Source organism: Nicotiana tomentosiformis, chromosome 11 (genome assembly GCF_000390325.3).
Source record: "Nicotiana tomentosiformis chromosome 11, ASM39032v3, whole genome shotgun sequence".
NCBI lineage: Eukaryota > Viridiplantae > Streptophyta > Magnoliopsida > Solanales > Solanaceae > Nicotiana > Nicotiana tomentosiformis.
In genome coordinates, this window is record NC_090822.1 from 22,044,579 (window position 1) to 22,052,472 (window position 7,894).

Sequence of the window (7,894 nt, forward strand, 5' to 3'; positions counted from 1 at the left end):
TCTATACTACGATCCGCAACCAGCATATTCTCCTTCAGAGTATTTATATTTCTCCTGTCCAAATTGTATTCCGGACAGATGTTGTATTTTATTTTACATTCCTAGCTGAGGCTCATGCACTTGTACAACCAGGTTTTGCGGTGATTTTGGGTTGTCCTGTATTGAAATTGTTAAAAATATTATTATTTACTTTGTAAATTCCATCTTTTACTATTTAATTGAAGAAAATATGAATTCAAAAATATAAAAAATGAGAACCAAATTAAGTATTTATTTTTGGCTTGTCTGACAGCGGTGTCCGGCGCCATCACGACTTTTAATGGATTTTGGGTCGTGACATACCTGTTTGTACAAAACTCCAATTGATGAATGGTTTGACTTTTTGAAAACTAGACTCCAAGGAACATAACTTTATTTGTTGCTCATCTCCCAATTCCCTATAGATTGCGAGATAAAAGCTTACAAAGTCAACCCTGTGCAGCAGAGATTTCCAAACTCTTCCCAGATAGCTTGAAGTGTATCCACCATAATCTTTTGTACACAACTCCAAATGACAATTGATTTACCTTTCTGAAAACTACACACAAAGGGCTACAACTTTTAATTTTGGATCATCTCCAAATTCCTTAGAGATTGCGCGATATGAGCCTCTAAGATCAGACCAGTGCAACAGAGATTTCCTTCTTCACGAACGCGAGAGTCTCTTCGCGAACGCGAAGAAAGAAACCCCAGAAGCCAAATCCTTCTTCGCGAATGCGAGAGGCTCCTCGCGAACGCGAAGAACAGCACCAGACATTAGAAAATCAGAATCCAAAGTAGCCCGAAACACACCCGAGGCCCCCGGGATCCCAACCAAATATACCAACAAGTCCTAAAACATCATACGAACTTACTCGAGGCCTCAAATCACATCAAACTTTGCTAAAAACACGATTCACACTCCAATTCAAGACTAGTGAAACTAAGAAATTTCAACTTCTATATCCGATCCCGAAACCTATCAAATCAAGTCCGATTGACTTCAGAATTTGCACACAAGTCATAAATGGCATAACATAGCTATTCCAATTTCCATAATCGGATTTTGATCCCGATATCAAAAAGTCAACTCCCTAGTCAAACTTCCAAACTTAGCTTCCTATTTTCGTCATTTCAAGCCTAATCTAGCTACGGACCTCAAAATAAATATCCGGACACACTCCTAAATCCGAAATTACCATACGAAGCTATTGGAGTCATCAAAATTCAATTCCGGAGTCGTTTGCTCATAAGTCAAACTACGGTCAACTCTTTTCATTTAAGCTTCAATAATGAGAATTGTTCTTTCAATTTAATTCCGAATCTTCCGAAAATCAAACGACCGCACACACAAGTCATAATACACATTATGAAGTTACTCGGGACCTTAAGTAGCTGAATGGGGTGTAAATTTTTAAAACGACAAGTCATATCGTTACATTCTCCCCCTCTTAAAATATATGTTTGTCCTCGATCGTGCCAAGAATTATTCTGAGAACATTAAATTACTGAGTGTATTCTTAAACACATACTCATGGGTGATTCTACGTCACCACAATTTAACATGGGTCCGACAACAGCATCTCAGCTGAGATTATTCCTTTTTACCCTCATTTATAAACTTTAAAGCCAATTTTTACACTCCAATTAATTTCAAAAGGCTTGACTTTCTATATTAACACAAGGTGTTAGACTCAACCGGCGGTAGCAATTTTGTGCCTACACACACATTATACGTATGCCCATAATCACATCTCTGGTCATAATAACTGTTCATAATTAATTCCAGCATCCTCAATTAATCTTATATTAACCAAATTCTCATTTCAAATTTTTCATAACATTGTCAGCAACACATGAGGCATGAAGACCTCATAATTATTTATCCGAATTAATGAGTCACATTTAACGCCACCTGGGCACTCATCTCGTAGGCTAAAACACAATATTTACAGCACAAATATGGCTAACTATGCACAAAAAATACATACAAAATTAACGACTAGGCCTAACAGGCATGACTCCTTATTAATACTATAGTACAAATTTAAATTTCACAAAGGAAGAATTTAAACACATAAAGTTTTCACCACAAGGACCTCATCCTTATATAACTTCCACTGCGGCTTGTAGTCCGGTTTAAATATTTCACATTATATAAAAATGCGAGGATCTCGTCCTTATCTCTGAATCACAAGTATTTTGCACATTGTGCCGACTGAAATTTTCCATTTCCTTTCTTTCTTCTTTTTAATAAATTCCGTAAACAATTTTCACAACATATAATGAAATCCCATACTGGTAGGGCATATAATTCATAAAATTGAATTCAATTATTTAGAAATCACATCAAAACCCGCTATTGAGAGTAATAGAAAGTCACTTTTGGACTTATAGTCCTCAATAGTGTACAAAATAAAAATGACAGACGCGGGCTAGCATCATTGAATCTCCCAACAGGGATAAACATATAAGTGGTCACAAAATTACGAAGCTCACCCATAAGCGGAGCATAATAGGAAGACTCGCCTCAATATTCAGAACCGAATCAAATTAAGGAAAAATATCCTTTTATAACAAATCAGGATCGTACCTGTAACGACACCATCTGGTGTAGTGGATTCAGCCACACCATAGCAAATATATCAATGGGCTGGACCTCACCCTCTAGGGCACTCTCTACCCTCATGTCCTCCACCTCTAACCGCTGTGCACGAGGGGTAGTAACTGCATTGGGGCCCATAGCCTGAGTGTTCTGATAATATCCACCCCTCCCAAGTCTGGGACAATCTCTCATGATGTGCCTAGTATCACAACACTTATAACAACCCCTCTGAGGTCGCGACTGTTCGTACTGAGTCTGTGCCGGATAACTGGAATAACCATTATAAGAATTTCGTGTCGGTGGTGCACTATAAGAACTTATTGGAGCACCCCGAGTAATCTGATGTGCAGACTGAGCTTCCCGATTGCTCGAGCCTCCGCCATAATTGGTCATAGCTAAAAAGTAAAATCCATTGAATGCTCCAGAGCTTCGAGACCTTTTGGCCTCCTTAAACTCCATTTTCTCACTTAGAACACCCTCAATCCTCCTCGCAATCTCCACTACTTGTTGAAATAGAGTATCAGTTTGCAACTCTCGAGCCATGCATATTTTAAGATCATAATCAAAACCCTCAATGAATCTGCGGACCCACTCTCTGACTGTAGGTACCAAGATAGGTGCGTGTCGGGCTAACTCACTGAACCTGATAGCATATTCTGACACCGTCATGGTGACCCTGACGCAACCGTTCAAACTTTGTGCGCCATGCATCCCAGAGAGTTTGGGGAACAAACTCTTTCAAAAACATTTCCAAAAATTGAGCCCAAGTTGGTGGTGTTGCATCGGCTGGTCTACCTGCTTCATAGATTTGCCACCACTGATACGCTGCGCCTAATAGCTGAAATGTGGTAAAGGCAACTCCGCTCACTTCCACAATGCTCATGGTGCAGAGAATACAATGACATTTTTCTAGAAATCCCCGGGCATCCTCTGTACCTGTGCCACTTAAAGTAGGTGGACTATACCTCTTAAACCTCTCAAGTCTCTTTTGTTCTTCTTCTGATGCCTCTGGCCTAACCTCAGGCTGAACCGGAATAACAGGTTGTACCGGTACTACACCCGAAACCTGACCAATGTGAACCTGTTGCTCTGGAGTCGTGGTAGGAGTCTGAGCTACTCCCTCAATCTGCGATATATTTGGTGCAACGGAGATCAATCCCGACTGAGTTAATGTACCAAACATACTCAGGAACTGCGCTAAAGTCTCCTGAAGTCCGGGGGTAGCAACAGGTGCTTCTGGAACCTGTCCCCCAACTGGAGCTACTGGCGGCTCCTTAACTACTGCTCTGACAGGTGCTCTAGTTGCGGCACGTGCCCTTCCTCGACTTCTACCTTGTCCCCGGCCTCTTGCGGCTCTAGCAGTATGTGCGGGTGCCTGCTCAGCTTACCCGATATCACGTGTGCTCACCATCTGTGAGAGAATAGAGATACAAAGGCTCAAATTCCACAATCAACAAATCCGCACGACATAAATGAAATATGTGAAAATTTCCTAACAGTTCTGTAGCCTCTCGAAGATAAGTACAGACGCCTCTGTACCGATCCACAAGACTCTACTAGATTCGTACGTGACTCGTAGAACCTATGAACCTAGAGTTCTGATACCAACTTGTCATGACCCAAAATTCCATCACAGACGTCATGATGGCACTTAGTCCCTAAGACTAAGTAAGCCGATTATAATTACAATTCAAGCCAATTCTTTTTAATAGATAATCGAAACCAACATCAGAAATAATTACAAACAACCTCCCAAGACTGGTAATACTGAGTCACGAACTCTAACTGAATACATGAAATTATCTCAGGGATCAAATTCATAATACTGTTTGAATAATGATTAACAATACAATAAAATAGAAAGACTCCAAGGGACTGCGACGACCAAGCAACTCTACCTTGAATCCATGCAATCCCACCCTAACTCTGTCCGAGTCCGATATCTCAAATACCTGGCTCTGTACAAAAATATGCAGAAGTATAGTATGAGTACACCACAGTCGGTACCTTGTAAGTATCAAGACTAACCTCGGTGGATTAGTGACGAGGTACAGTCAAGACACTCACTAGTCTAATAACCTGTGCAATATAGTATACAAAAATAATATAAAAATAAATAGCAGTGATAGAAACAATAATCAAATAGTGATCTAAACAGCAAGGGAGCAAGAACTCCATAAATATTGCTCAAACAGGTAATGAACACAAGTACAACCAATAATCAAGTCCTTCAAAATATACATCTTTCATCTATAAGTTTTTCAATAGAAATCTCTTGAACATAATCCTTTCCAATAAATATATTTCGAACATACTTCTTTCAATTAAATATCCTTCAAATATAATTCTTTCAAATAAATATTTCGAATATAATTCTTTCAAATAAATATTTCGAATATAATTCTTTTAAATAAAAGTCACCTTGTGACACCTCATCTCATAATAATAAAATACGGGTCTCAGCCCACTTTCATATTTTCACGGCACCTCGTGCCAATATCTCTATCACAATCGCACGGACAACTCACGTGCCAATATCATCATCATATTTTCCCCGGCACCTCGTGCCAATATTTCATATCTGTTGCGGCGTGCAACCTGATCCCATATAACATTAATCATATTTGTTGCGGCGTGAACCCGATCCCATATAACATAATCCGCCTGGCAATAGCCACATGCTCCCAATTTCAACATAGATCAGACTATTATCAAGTTTACCTAAACAACAAGACAAGTTGCACAAGATATAAAAATAAACACAAGAAAAATCACAACTTTACATGAAAATTACTAACACAATAACCCCACATCATCACATAAAAATTACCAACATAATATCTCCACATCATCACATATCATCCCTGACAATAGCCACCCTTATCTCTCCTATATCCACCCTTATCAATCCTATAATAGCCTTCCTTATCCCTCCGCCCTGACAGTATCAATAGCTACCCTTATCGCTCTTATAACTACCCTTATCACTCTGTATAGTAGCCACCCTTATCACTCCGCCCAGCTAATATCCCAACACACATAACCACAGTGAAATGCCACCCTTATACCCACATAATATCAAAAGTAAAATGCCACCCTTATATCCTCATAATAATAACAACTCAAATCACACAACAATTTACACGTAATATTACCACGACAACACAACACAATCAATTCATATCACAATTTGCCCAATGACCACAATCAATTCCAATGATATAGTAAAATCAATAAATTTCTCAAAAATAGCCCAAGGCTCTACACAACGTATATAAAATCTCAAAACAACAAAAGAGATGAAAAAGTAACTCAGCATATGACAACGCCTTCTTTAATCTAGATTTTAATAAATATAAATTAATTTCTCATTTTAAACTTATTTAATAATTATTTTCAGATAAGAATTCAATAATGAATTTAATACTAAGAAAAAAATATCAAATCAACAAGCACACAGAATTCACATAAAAATCCAAGTGACAATAACACAAAATTATCATATAAAATACAATTTCGACAAACATGGAACGAGGCATGACAATTCAAGGATTTACTAAGTTCCAACAATTTTCTAATTTAATACATAAGGGTGTCTACGAATTTTAAACCGATATAATTTGCACATATAAACCAAGTAAGTACTCGTCACCTTGCGTACATGACTTTTAACCATACAATTTCCACATAAGACTCAATGCCTAAGGGGTAGTTCCCTCACTCAAGGTTAGGCAAGATACTTACATTTTTGAAGTTAGGCCGATATTTCAAAATAAGCTTCTTACTTGAATTGACCTCCAGACAACTCAAATCTATCCAAATTAATTGTATAACTTCATTAAAATTTATCGGACACAATTTTGGATAATAAAACACCAACTTAAAATTTTATTCTAAAAAGTCAACGTGGGGCCCGCCCCTCAGAACCTAACAAATTTTTGACAAAATCTGAACACGCATTACAATACGAGTTCGACCATACCAAAATTATCAAATTCCGATAACGGATCGCCCTTCAAATCTTAAATTAAAATCTAGAGGATTTCTATCATTTTCAACCCAATTCACTAATTTAGTGATAAAAACAACAATAGATTCATGTAATTTAACCAAAATCAAGTTAGAAATTCTTACCCCAATATTTTTCTTGAAAAATGCTCGAAAGATCGCCTCACCCGAGCTTCCTTGGTCCAAAAATGAAATAATGAGATGAATTTGGACTTTATTCTGCTGCCCATGGGTTTGTTCTTCGCGTTCACGACCCTCCCCTCGCGTTCGCGATGAACAAATTCTTCAACAACCATTTTCAAACTTTTCTCAGACAACCTCTAGTATAACGGTCATAATCTTTTATACAAACCTCCAAATGATGAATGGTTTGACTTTTTGAAAACTAGACTCCAAGGGGTATAACTTTCATTTGTTGCTCATCTTCAATTACTTATAGATTCCTAGATATAAGCTTTCAAAGTCAGCCCTGTGCAATAGAGATTTCCAAACTCTTCCAAGACAAACTGTAGTATATCTACCATAACCTTTTGTAAAGCACTCCAAATGACAAATGGTTTATTTTTCTGAAAACTAGACACAAAGGACTACAACTTTTATTTTTGGATCATCTCTAAATTCCTTAGAGATTGCGAGATATGAGCCTTTAAAGTCAGACCAGTGCAACAGAGATTCGCGAATGCGAAGAACAAAATCCCAGAAGCCAAATCCTTCTTCGCGGACGCGAGAGACTCTTCGCGAACGCGAAGAACAACACCGGACATCAGAAAATCAGCATCCAAAGTAGCCCAAAATGATCCGAAACACACTCGAAACACACCCGAGGCCCCCGGGACCCCAACCAAATATACCAACAAGTCCTAAAAAATCATATGAACTTAGTCGAGGCCTCAAATCATATCAAACTTCGCTAATAACACGATTCACACCCCAATTCAAGCCTAGTGAAATTAAGAAATTCTAACTTCTACATTCGATCCCGAAACCTATAAAATCAAAGTCCGATTGACCTCAAATTTTACACACAAGTCATAAATGGCATAATAGAGCTATTACAATTTCCAGAATCAGATTTCGATCCCGATATCAAAAAGTCAACTCCCTGGTCAAACTTTCAAAACTTCTTATTTTCGTCATTTCAAGCCTAATTTAGCTACATACCTCAAAATAAATATTCGGACACATTCCTAAATTCGAAAATTACCATACGAAGCTATTGGAATCATCAAAATTCAATTTCGGAGTCGTTTGCTCCTAAGTCAA